The following is a 12984-nucleotide window of genomic DNA, read 5'->3' on the forward strand; positions in this document are numbered from 1 at the left end:
AGCATTGTGAAATGACTTTTCCTCACTGGTTTGTGGATGATCCCCCTTCTATGGAGACCTGTGGATGTAGCTGGTGCATTAAATATTTCACATGGAAGTTTGGGGTTGACAATATGGTGCCCCCATGGGTCAAAGTAACGAGAAAAAGAGCTTTTAAGAAATGCCTGACCTGCTGGGAGGAAAATACGGAGGGGAGATGGAAGTGTCAACAATGTCGACAGTATCCTTGCTGTGAGAAATGTGTTGAGAAATTTGTCGTGACTTGTTACAGACTTTGTCCCTTATGTAGATATGAAGGAAATAAATCATAAAATGAAATGTGTATAAATTATCATTATTATAAATAGAAAGGTCAGAAGTAAATATCTCTCAGTCTCTTACTGAACATGGCTGAGAACAGTGGTTTTTACATGACATTACCCAGTGATAGCTCCATGCAATCTTTTCCGGGGAATACGACCGCTCAATTTAAAACTTTATTACCACAATCTGTGGATTTAACGGATGGTCAATGGGAAGTAGCATTAACCGAAATGATTTATCCTTGTAGTATAGAAAATATAAGTCAGGATGAATCTTATATCGAAGTGTGTATAGTGGAAAAAGTTCCACCTTTTTTTAAAGGCGTTTCACCATCTGAGAAACTGGATCTCGAGGACCCCGATAAGTACCAGTGGGGAAGGTTTCAATTATTGAAAAGTACTCCCATTAATTTTCAACAAACCCAGCTTTTAGTAGATTGGAGTAAAGCTTATTGGTTAATCGGTACTTATGATCCTAAAGAGAAATTGAATTTGTATCGACTTCGATTTAGACCGGGACCTTATCCTAACCCTACAGCTATCCTGGCAGAAATCAATGAAGGTTTAGTACAGACCATGAAAAAAATCTGGAAAAAGTATCACAAATGGACCGAGAAAAAAAACCCCACAGATCAAGGAAGTGATGACGATGATGATGTGTATGGAAATTTAAAACAAAGCTTAAAGACAGTAATACAAGACCTGAAAGAAGAAGAAGAAAAACCCTCAAAAATTGAGATGAAATTTAATTATCGAAAGGATTTCAATCGAGTGAATTATATCACTCATTTACGTCAAATTCCCATCTTTGTACGTCTTCCCTTAAGTCTGGCTTATAAATTAGGATTTCATGATTCTAAATTAGTCCCGGAAAATTGGACAGAAGACACGACCAAATGGATTAATATCAGTTATCTGGCTCCAGACACTGTAGATTTATATCGAAATTTAAAATCCATGTATGTGTATTGTGATCTGATTCAACCCCAGACCGTAGGATCGAATGCCTTGAAATTATTAAGAGTGGTCCCTTGTCAATTTGAACACAAAGACAATCAATGTAAATGGGAACCCATCCGTGCGGAATATCTCCCTTTGAGTAAAAAACATTTTGATACCATTGAGATACACATCATGACACCTTTAGGAAAACCCATGCCCTTTTTAAGTGGAAAAACTCTAGTCAAACTTCATTTTAGAAAAGTGTACTGAGATGAGTGTACAGCTTTTTTGTTACATCCTATTGGGAGTCATGATTTGTCTGGTATGCTGTTTATATTGTATTCAGCCCTAAAAAGGGGTATAAAAGGAAGTCCTCAGAGTGCAGAAAAGTCAGTTTTTAAGAACAGTGATCACCATGCAGTATCATCCAGGAATATTAAGACAGAGAGGACACGGTTGGACTTATCATAAAGGTTTATTACGACAAAAAGGACACGGGTTTGGTCTTTTAGCTCCGGTATTAAAATTAGCAGCTCCACTAGTCAGTAATCTATTAGGTGGAATATTAGGAGGGGGTCAACAGCAACCACCCCCACCCCCACCACCAGCTTATTATTATCCACCCCCAAAAAAAAATCAAAGAGGGGAAGGATTTTTTACGGATTTACTGAAAACGGGAGCTAAACATGCCTTGACCGCTGCTGCTAGAACGGGGTTAGATGTGTTAGAAAATAAGAGATCTTTAAAAGATGCTATCAAAACTCACGGAATACAAGCCCTGAAAAATACGTCGGGAATGGTAAAACAAAAAATGAATCTAGGAGATAGTAAGAAAAAAAGAAAAAAACAGACAGAAAGAGTTCTGTTGGCTAGAGGAGGTCCTAAGAGAAAAAGAAAAAATCAAGGAGAAAATATTCCCAATAAGAAAACACGTCCTTTAGATGTCTTTGACTGAGAGTATAAATAGAGAGGTGTAAGGGAGAGGAGTTTCATTTGTGAAAAATCAATCTTGGTAGACAGACATCATGTTACAACCCGATTCCTGTGCTTGTGGGATGGACAATTTACAATTGTTCCAAGTTCCTCCCACTAATATTGCTTTAGAAGAGTCTAAATGGGAAGAATATTACCCTATTTCTAGTACTTTAGATTCCGAGACAGCTCCGATCGAATTTGAAATTAAAGGACAAGGAGATCAATATCTAGATTTATCTCAAACTTATCTTCAAATGGTATGTCAATTTGTCCAAAATGATGGAAGTGATCTGGCTGGAGATCCTGCTAAAACAGCCCCAGTGAATAATATCTTACATTCCATGTTTACGGAAATTGATGTTAATGTCAATGGAAAAATAATCACTCCAGGGACCGATACTTATCCTTACAAAGCTTATCTGGAGAAATTACTGTCTTACAAACCCAGAACTTTAGCCACACAAATGAAAGCCTGTAGTCTATGGGAAAAAGATACGGCAGGACATATGGACGAAAGGGGGCTAGCAGCTCTGGGAGTGGATGCTAATCAGACATTTAATGTATCCGTTGGTAATACTTGTACCATTAACAAACCCATCATTCCAGCGTACCCAGCCAATTCTAAAAACGAAGGATACAGAAAACGTCATGAAGCCATAGATGATAGTAAGAAAATCACTTTGTTGGATCGTTTACATCTGGATTTGTTTCAACAAGATCGATTTCTACCGAATGGAGTGGACGTCCGTTTGAGATTTAATCGAGCTAGACCTGATTTCTACATGATGACGGCTCAAGCCAATACTGGAAAAGTCAAAATATTAAGTATGGTCTTGTGGGTGAGAAAAATGAAACCTTCCCCTACTTTAATGAATCAGATCAATCAAACTTTGAATACTTACAGAGCCAAATATCCATTAAGAAGAGTGGAAGTCAAAAGTTTTACCATACCTACAGGAACTCAATCTAAGATTACCGATCATCTGTTTCAAGGCCAGATGCCAAAAAGGCTCATTTTAGGGTTTGTGGAGAATGCGGCTTTTAATGGAGATAAAACTAAAAATCCCTTTAATTTTCAAAATTTTGGGATTAAAAAATTAGATGTTAGTATCAATGGAGAGACCATGATGACTCGTTGTTTCGAACCTAATTTTAATGAAGATTTATATCTGAGATCTTATCTGAGTATATATCAAGCTTTGGGAAAATTAGGAGAAGATTGGGCTCCGGACATTACCTTAGAAGAGTATAAAAACGGATACACTTTATGGGGCTGGGATTTCACAAAAGATCAAGAAGCCCAATCGGATAAATTTCATCTCATAGAAACAGGAAATTTAAGAGTAGAAGTCCAATTTACGAACAATACGGCTACCACTTTAAATTGTGTGGTGTATGCAGAATTTGATAACCTCTTAGAAATCAACAAACAGAGAGAAGTGAGCATTGATTATTAATGGATACAGGACAGTTGAGAGAAGTGTTATCTAGAGAATTAAAGAGTTCATTTGGTGGAGTGTATCCTTTAGATTTATTACCAGATCAATTAAAATTTGGAGAAAAAGCCATTGTAGTCAATACAGATCCTCAAGATCAACCTGGAGAACATTGGGTGTGTTTATATGTAAGCAGTCCAGTGGTAGAATATTTTGATTCTTATGGATTTCCTCCCTTACAAAAAGAAATTCAAGACTTTATCCACCGTCATGGTCATCAATGGATTTATAATCCGTATCGATATCAAGATTGGAATACGGATGTGTGTGGACAATATTGTGTGTATTATTTACATCAAAGACATATGAAGAAAATCAAAGCCGATGAATGGTTATTTCCCTTTGACCATCCTACAGCTTTACAAAGAGATCATTATGTAGCTCAATGGTTTAAAGACACTTATCATAAAACACCAACAGGTCATGGACAAATTTGTCAATGTTTCTATCAAAATGTATTGTAAAAAAAATTGTTATTGTTATTATTATTATTGTTGTTTGTTGTTTGTTTGTTTGTTCTAAAAATAAACAAAAGAAAAAAAATTGCTGCCTAGGTGTTTTTTTAAAAAGAATCTGAAACTGATGCTCTTATATATATATATAAAAATAGTAACAAAAGAGTTAAAAATAAACTAACACAAAGAGTTAAAAATAAACTTACCAAAAAAAGGTATAAATACAAAGGGACTAAGGTGTATGAAAATCAGTTTGATGAGGATGAGTTTGAGTAAAAAGTCAAAAGATATGGAGGAAGAGAAAATACCATTATTAGAAAAAAGAATGATCATACCTATGGAGGTAAATGATTCCAGTCCTCCTAAAAGAAGAATAGAACTAAAAACTATGGAGGAGGAGGAAGAACCCTGTAATGTTTACTTGCCAGCAGATGAGAAGATTCATGACCCAAAAGACCCATACAGAAGTTACAGAGTAGCCATTAACTGGACATTTGTTTTAAATCAAGTGAACGAAGAAATAGAAGATATAGACATTTTTCTGAACCATGAGGATGATGAAATTCAATACTTGATCCTAAAAAAGGAAATTCATCCCTGGACAGGAAAAGTGCATCAAATTAGGGGTTTCGTTCAAATGAAAGAACCTGTAGGAGGACTGGATGTGCATAAACTTAATCTTACAGCAAGATTTGATATGTCCCACAGTACACCAGAATTAGAAAGAATGTTCTACAGGCAAGGTGACAACTATCAAGAATATGGAATTCTGAAACCTGAGGAGAGAAACAAAGAATTACTGGAGAAATGGGAAACAGCAAAATTGTGCCTGGAGATATTTCGTAGAAAAGAAAAAGAGAAATGTTATTTTTGTTCAGCTTTAAAAAAGTGACATTTTAAAAAATATTTAAGTGTGTATTATAAAAAAAAATTAAAAAAAATAATGTTTGTGTGTGTTAATGTTGATGTGTAAAATAAAAATTAAAAAATATATATTTCTTATTTCTTTGTTTAAAAAAAAAATTTAATGTTCATAAAAAAAATTTAATTTTAATTTTTTAAAACAACAGTGACCTCTGGGTGTTTTTTTTATGAGACGTTTCTATTATCACCAACGGTGTATCAAAAAGGTATCTATTCGAATCATTGAAGTGGCCCTTAAAAGGGCCGTTGTTGATTTTTTATCAAGGGTTTACTCCCTTACTGTGGCTGCAGCCCAAATCCTCTCCAGGGGTACGGGTTATATCTGCACAATGGACAGGGTAGGCTCCTATCGATTAACCTGGCAGAGCACAGGTAGCAGGCAGGACGCTGCCTACATCTGTCACAAATAAAGTTACTCTCTTCATTTTCGCAGAGGCAGAGGGTGCAAAATATCAAGGAAACTGGAACCTGCATTCCCCAGTTAGGAATACATCCTTGAAACCTGGTGTGGTTTTGGAGCTCATCTACTGTTGTGGGAATCCCAGGGGATGGTGGTGGCGACTGGGGGGAATCTGGTAATCCAAAATTCCTCCCTTCCTCCTGGGGCCTCGGGTGGTAAAGAGGCGGAATTACCGGCCTTCCTGGCGGTGGTGAGGGTGCCCTTGGTGGTGGTGGTGGTGGTGGTGGTGAGGGTGCCCTTGGTGGTGGTGAGGGTGGCCTTGATGGTGGTGAGGCTGATCTTCTCCTCCTCCTAGGGTGGCGCTCAGGTACCTGGTACGGTCTGGCAGATCTTCTTCTGGCGTGTCTATTGTTGGACATCTCAACTCTCATCATTGGGCACCGCAATAACTCCTGCCCATCCGCTATCCTCCGGACCGCAAAATAGCATATTAATTCTATTCCGGGAATCAGGAATACTTCCTCATGAAATGTCTCATCAGTCATTGTGACGGTGGCTGGAAAATCAGCTAATAACGAATGACAGTTAACAGCTGACGAGCGTTGGTATTTATACACACAGCGCGACCCGAAAAGAAAGCACCCAAAACCCCGGATGAAACAGAGCTCAAAAAATCATGGAGAATTCAAATTTGTGTTATTTTGTGTTTGTGAATATCTCTATTGGATTAAATAACATATTATGGAATGATATATAGTTTCAAACCTTCTAGTAAAAGAATTAAGGTAAGTTTTGAGGATGATTTCACAGTATTATTCATACATGACATTCCTCCGTTGTTTAGAACAGCCTCATTGATGCCGAAGCGAAGGCCTAACCTTGAGTGACCTGAATACCTAAAATAAAGAGTTTTAAACTTTTAAAAGTGTGACACCAAGAAAACTTAATGTCTATCATAAGATCGAACCTAAGGAAAAGTGTTGAGAGGGTTTTTAAATCAAAAGAATCCTTACAAGTGTAGAAATAAACGTAGCGTCGGTCTAAACATAAACACAAGGGAGGTCAAAGGTCAGCCATTTTCAGAAAATCACTGTATAGACTTGTATAGAGCTTATAAGATTCTTTTCAATCCTGATCTTTGATGATGAAAATTTTGACATAAATACAATCGGAAACTTATAAAAAAAATTTGTATCTACTTTATTTCCAATGGGAATGTCTAGATTTTTATAAAAAGACTAAAACAAAAAAACATCTCAGCGTCTAAACAAGGACACAAGATGGCGTCCTATTTGTATAGAAATAATAACAAAAAAAGAACTGATTGTTTTTTTTCATTCTTTTTTTATTTTTTTAGTTTTAACAATTGTTCCAAGTGTTGAATTCTCCTCTGAAATCTTAATCGATCCGCTACTACAGTCATCCATTCACTTTTCCGATCTTCGGGGGGTAAATCATAAATTTCATTCAAGTCTGTATTAAACGTCACACATTTATTAGTAGGTCTGATATTTCCAGAGATTTCATTCCGTATTGAATACAGATTTTCTCCATCGTTTCTATTTCTTTCCAAAGTAGAATCACTTTGCTCCCTTGGGGATGACATAGAAAACTGTAGGGTTTTTGTAAATATTGCATCATGTTCATCCCGTACATTTTTTCGGGTAAAGTCTTTTTCATTCGTTGACATAGGAAATGAATAATCGCTAATCTCCCCACTGTCGTACGATGGGATAAAGCCAGGCATTGTAACCACAAGTCCTGAGTGGTTTCTATGATGTTGTCTGCTTTCTGAAACACTTGTTCTGCTTCGGGGGGTAATGGTTGTTCCTGTTGTTCTAGACATTGCATTAAAGTATCATAACTTTCCAACACTAAAGTGTGATAGTGTCTCAACATGATATCAATGATTTTTAAAAAAGAAATGTTTTTTTATGACCTTATTTATACTTTTTGGTTTTCTATTTATAGAAATAAAACCAATCAAGGTAAAAATAGGGCTTAAGTATTCTTTTTGCACACGGTACTATACTACACAGGTGTGTTTTAAGACTCTTGAATAGGTGCCAAGATTAGGTACATGACCCCTCTCTGCAGGTGTTTTAAGAATCAGATCTCGTGCTTAATATATATAATTATAGTAACAAAAAGGTAAAAATAGTTTTTCAAAGTTGAATCGGTGCCAAAATTTCACCTGTGCAGGTGTTTTAAGAATAGGATCTCGTGCTATTATAATTATAGTAACAAAAAGCTAAAAATAGTTTTTCATAAGGTATATAAACTCAGAGTTCAGTCAATTATAGCATTAGTCTTGACACCTGTAGAAAGAATAGACATGGCAGAAGCAATGATGAATCTTAATAATCTTACAGGTCAGAATTATATTCCACCTCAGAGTACAGGACTAGGATATGCCTTACCCACGGCACCTGATACACAAGATCCCATCGGATTGGATTTGGGACTTTATAATATGCCAGAACCCATGACCAAAGAAGATATGAGCATCTTAACCACCACTATGGATGGAATTATTAAAATGCTGATGGATTTAAAAGAATACAACACCAGTGAATTTTGTTTGATAAGGGGTAAATTATCCAGATTAGAAGTTAAAGTGACTAACATCCAGGAGAAAATGAATGGTGGATTTTATCAGAAAAAACAGAGTAGCAGTAGTAGCAGCAGGAGCAGCAGCAGCAGCAGCACAGGAAAAAAGACAAAAGAAACAGATCCATGTTACATTTGTAATGAGTTGGGACATTGGGCTCCAGACTGTCCAAGAAAAAAACAGGATTTGTGTTACAAATGTGGAAGAATGGGACATTGGGTTAATGAATGCCCAGAAGATGATGAACAATTAGTGAAAGAAGTACAAAATTTAGAGAAAACTCAAGAGAAGAAAAAACACCAGGAACATCAAATTCCTAATAAAGGCACTAACAAAAGAAAACTTGAGAATACCAATGTAAAGGAGAAACTAAAATTGAAACTCCAGAAAAATAATTGACAGTTTTTGTTGTGAATAATGGATGTGAAACAGTAAGTTTTCATGTTTTTTTTTGTGAACCTTGTGATATTCCTGTTAGGACTGTTTCTCTGATGTTTTTTCCTTGTTTTTGTGTGATAATGACGTCATAATGGATATACTTGAATCGATGCCAAGACTGTGTAAGTCCTAGGTATTAGTGACTAACCAAAAAAATTCCTTTTGTACAGTGATAAAAAAAATGTGATTTTCGTGTATAGGACTGTTCTCTGATCTTGTTTTCATATTGTATTATATTGGATTGTATTGTATTGTATTTGGATAGGATCAATAATAAAAGGTTTGTTGAAATTTTTTGTGGATTTTTGGATTTTTTTTAAGAAAAAGGGTGAGAAAAAAAGTGCACTTAATTGACCCGGCCAGCGCATTTTAGAATTCTTGATACGGTATCCTGTATAGCCTTTCTTATTTTGACTTTTTTTTTACAGGCTATACAGGCCCCTATACGCCTGGATAGCCCCGGCCAGCCCATTTTGCATTTTTGACATTTTTTCCATTTTTTTACCGGCTATAACGGCCCCTATACTCCAGGATAGCCCCGGCTATCCTGGAGTAATCTACTACTATCACAATTTATTCAAAATCTTGTACACGAGAAGAAGAAAACACTTGCCCTGGCCTTCAATTCGACATTTAGATATATCGACGACGCATTATCGATTAACAATAGCTGCTTCCATTCATATGTCGACTCGATATATCCCAGTGAGCTTAAAATAAAAGATACCAGAGTCTGACACATGTTTCATATTTGGATATTTTACTAGAAAAGGACATTAATGATAACCTTACAACCAACACTGGGTGAAAAAAGCAGTTTCCCGTCATGGGAAACTATATGGAAACCACATGGAAACCTCATGTTTACATCATGTTTCCTAGTGGTTTCCGCAGCGGATGCCAGGTTATTCCATCAAGTACCACGGAAACTACTACGCTCCGATTCCATTAGGTATCCCGAACCACGGAAACCTCAGGAAACCTGAAGTTTCCTGAGCCTCCATGTGGTTTCCCGTAATGGGAAACCTGAAGATTCCACTGGTTTCCATAATTAGGAAACTATGTGGAATCGGAGCGTAGTGGTTTCCATGGAATGGAAACTCGATGGAATCCTCAGATTTCCCATGAACGGAATCTAGAGGAAACCTCGTGATTCCTCAAGTTTCCATGACTCAGGAAACTACATGGAATCGGAGCGTAGCGGTTTCCGTGTGATGGAAACTTGGTGGAATTATCTGGTGTCTCATAAAAGGAAATGACAGGGAAACTTCAAGATTCCCTTATTTTTCTGAGACGGAAAGCAATGTGTAATTGTGGTGTAATAGTTTCCATACCATGGAAACTACAGGGTAGGTTGAGCATTTCAATTTCGAAAAATGATCGACTAGCAACTGGAAGCTCAAGGATCCCTGTATTTACCATGGTAAATCTTTCTTGTCTAGAATGTGAAAAGAGAACAGCAGGTTTAAATCAAAATATATATATTATTAATTTCCTTGGTAGACTGTGTTTTCTTTTCAAAATCTATCAAGAAAATGTATAAAAAGGAAAAAGCATTATCAAATCATGTGTTTAATAATTCATTTGATGTGCAAAAACATTATTTGAAAATGATAACAAAATAAATCAAATTATATATCTTGGTAAACAATGAAGTAGTCTTTCACATCTAAGTCCATTCATAAACTTCATTAAATACTCTATACTTCTTTCAACATCAGCTTCCTTTGTATTTTCTTCACATCATCTGCGATCTGCAATATATTTTCATATAAAATTATTACTTGATGTAAGAATTGTATGCTTGAATATTATTTAGAAATCTTACAAGATCACTCAATGTCCTTTAATGTACCAATATCAGTGATTATAATCAGTTTCAGTCTTTAAATTTAATGACCATGAACTCCGAATAATGAACATTACATAGTAAGGTTTTAAGCCAGATTAATATTAAAGCAGAATATGACCATCTCATACATGTATGACCATTTCATACACTGCTTTTAGTTGAGTGAATTGGAGAGAAATGTGCTCTGGACAAGGATATTATGAATCTTTTTTTTTTCTTATTGACATTTGACCTAGAAATTTTGTTAAAGATCACTAAAAACCCTTCATCCCATGGCACACAAGCCAGATCATACCAAGGGAGAAAAATTATGCTGTGGACAAGGACTTTAAATAAAGATATATAGTGTGTTTTGATATTGACCTTTGACCTTGATAACTGGTCCAAGGTCACCTTTTACCCTCCATCCACAGGCACTCTATGAGTTAAATTTGAGTGAGATTGGGCTAAGAGGAGAGAAAATATACTCAGGACAAGTGATATCAGATGGACAGACAAGATCATCTCATGGCATCTGCAGAACAGGACCCTAAAAAAACAATGCACATACATGATAAGCTATATCCTTACAAGTCAATATGAATTCATCATATGTTGCATTGCATACACATACTTTAATCATGTTTAATACCTTCTGAATAATTTTATGTTGCATGTACACTCAGTTTACATACATATAATTTAAATTTCATAAAAAAACGACCAACATATCAGCCATTCAAGATTTAGCTAATCAACATTCAGTACAAGTTCTACCACAGTATATGCTATATCATATGTACAGACACATACTAGTATTATTTACCTACATTCTAAATCTTGTTTTATGTCACTGAAAATTAAGGCAATAGCCATTACCGGTAACAAATTTTTACCCCCAATTTACATACATGCATGTTGTAATGTTTGTTCAAAACTTCTCATTTATAAATATTACCTTAGAGTATATTTAGTTAACATATACCTACAGTTAAAGCTTCAAAGTGTTTCATTGAATATTTTAGAAATTACAGTCATCAAAATACTGACCAGCCAGAAATCAGTAAATTTTTATTTTTCATTATTGTCTTGTTTCATTTAACATGTTTCAATGTTAGAAAGTTTTAGTAAGTTATAATATTTACTACTTTAGCATAGCCATACAGTTGAACTTTGGCATCTCGAATACCATAGATATGTCGAAGTAATTTGGAAGTATTTTTTAAATATTTTACTCCTGATATCTCGAATCCTCAAATACATGTATCACAAAATAATTTTAATTGAACTTTAAACCTTGACAGAAGGACTCTTAAACAAATATTCATTATTCTTAAAATAAAGTCTACAGAATACAAAATAATGAGTTGCTCAAAAATGTCTTATGATCATATCAATAATATCTGAAAGAATTGATCATTTCCCCTTGGGGTGAAGGGGGGTGGGGGGTGGGGTGGGGGCTTCCTCTGTACAATTTAAAATATTCTTACTTTGTGTCAACCTTTGTTAGAATTAGTGGTTCTTGAGAAGAAGTTGAAAATGTGAAAAGCTCACTGATGGATAGACAGTTTGATGGACAAAAGACAAAACAAAAGATGATCAGAAAAGTTTACTTGAGTTTTTAGCTCGGGTGAACTAAAATCCTCACTGCATGGTGTATATTATGCTAGATATCATCCAGACAGAAAATTTTATAGAGAAGTGACTCCAAGCCATACAATTACATAAGGCCAAACAAAAAAATATGTTTGCTTACTGTTACATGCTGAAATGAAATAGGGTCGGTTGGTAGGAATTTTTTATTTTATTGAATTTTTTTATACACAAATTCACATGAATTGGTTGAAATACAAAACAGTTTTACCATTGTGTGGTGCTGTTTTATTTTTTGTTTGGGCTTGCCATATAGGCGATAGACAATATCTTTCTTGCCAACTGCCTTACAGCTACCACACAATGAAAAAACTGTCTTGTATTTCTTCTTTAATTCCATGTTGCACTAACTATTTCTAGTACTTTCGATTCAAACGCTTGACCGATTAAGATGCATGTAAAAGTTAAACCGACAAATGAGTGACTTATGGATTTTTACAATGAAAAAAAAATTTGGGTTGGCTATTAGATATAGGGTCAGTCGGGTAACCATAAACAAACATATTTTTTTATTATGCCTAACCAGTTGTAGTTTGCAGCTGGTAGTTCAACATTCCAATTAAAATTGGAATCAAGTTCTTTTCTTTTAATGCAATTGTCATACATGCCTATTTATGATTGAATTAATTACCACTTACCACATGATCACATCTTGATTCATCATACATCTTTAGTTACTGGTTCTCCTTTAATGTCAGTTTTCTTCTCTCTGAAAGAATATATTATGTACAGTTACTACACTGTATTGCATTCTGATTTCACATATAAGACCAACAATAAACAAGAGTCCTAGGGGCCACATTGCTCACCTGAGCACTTTAGGTAGAAAAAAGCATAAATCAGTTCAGTATTTAAAAGTTTAAATATAAAAGTGGTTCAGAGAGAGAGGGGGGGGGGGGTGGTTATGAATTCAACACTTTCTAAGGATGCTTTTGAATTAATATGACACATATTACC

General features: G+C 35.4%; 1 long non-coding RNA gene across 1 annotated transcript; it reads right to left on the reverse strand.

Annotated features, from left to right (window-relative positions):
• Window positions 1-10190: 10190 nt before the first annotated feature.
• On the reverse strand, window positions 10191-12704 carry LOC133206282 (uncharacterized). The gene is made up of 3 exons (XR_009723733.1): window positions 12666-12704; window positions 10759-10924; window positions 10191-10297 (listed from the first exon to the last, which is right to left on the reverse strand). It is a non-coding gene; the product is annotated as an uncharacterized LOC133206282 (long non-coding RNA).
• Between the last annotated feature and the right edge of the window lie 280 nt (window positions 12705-12984).

The sequence above is a fragment of the Saccostrea echinata genome, unplaced genomic scaffold, assembly GCF_033153115.1.
Source record: "Saccostrea echinata isolate AGI-Se365-2 ecotype Australia unplaced genomic scaffold, CSIRO_AGI_Sech_v1 ptg000054l, whole genome shotgun sequence".
Lineage (NCBI taxonomy): Eukaryota > Metazoa > Mollusca > Bivalvia > Ostreida > Ostreidae > Saccostrea > Saccostrea echinata.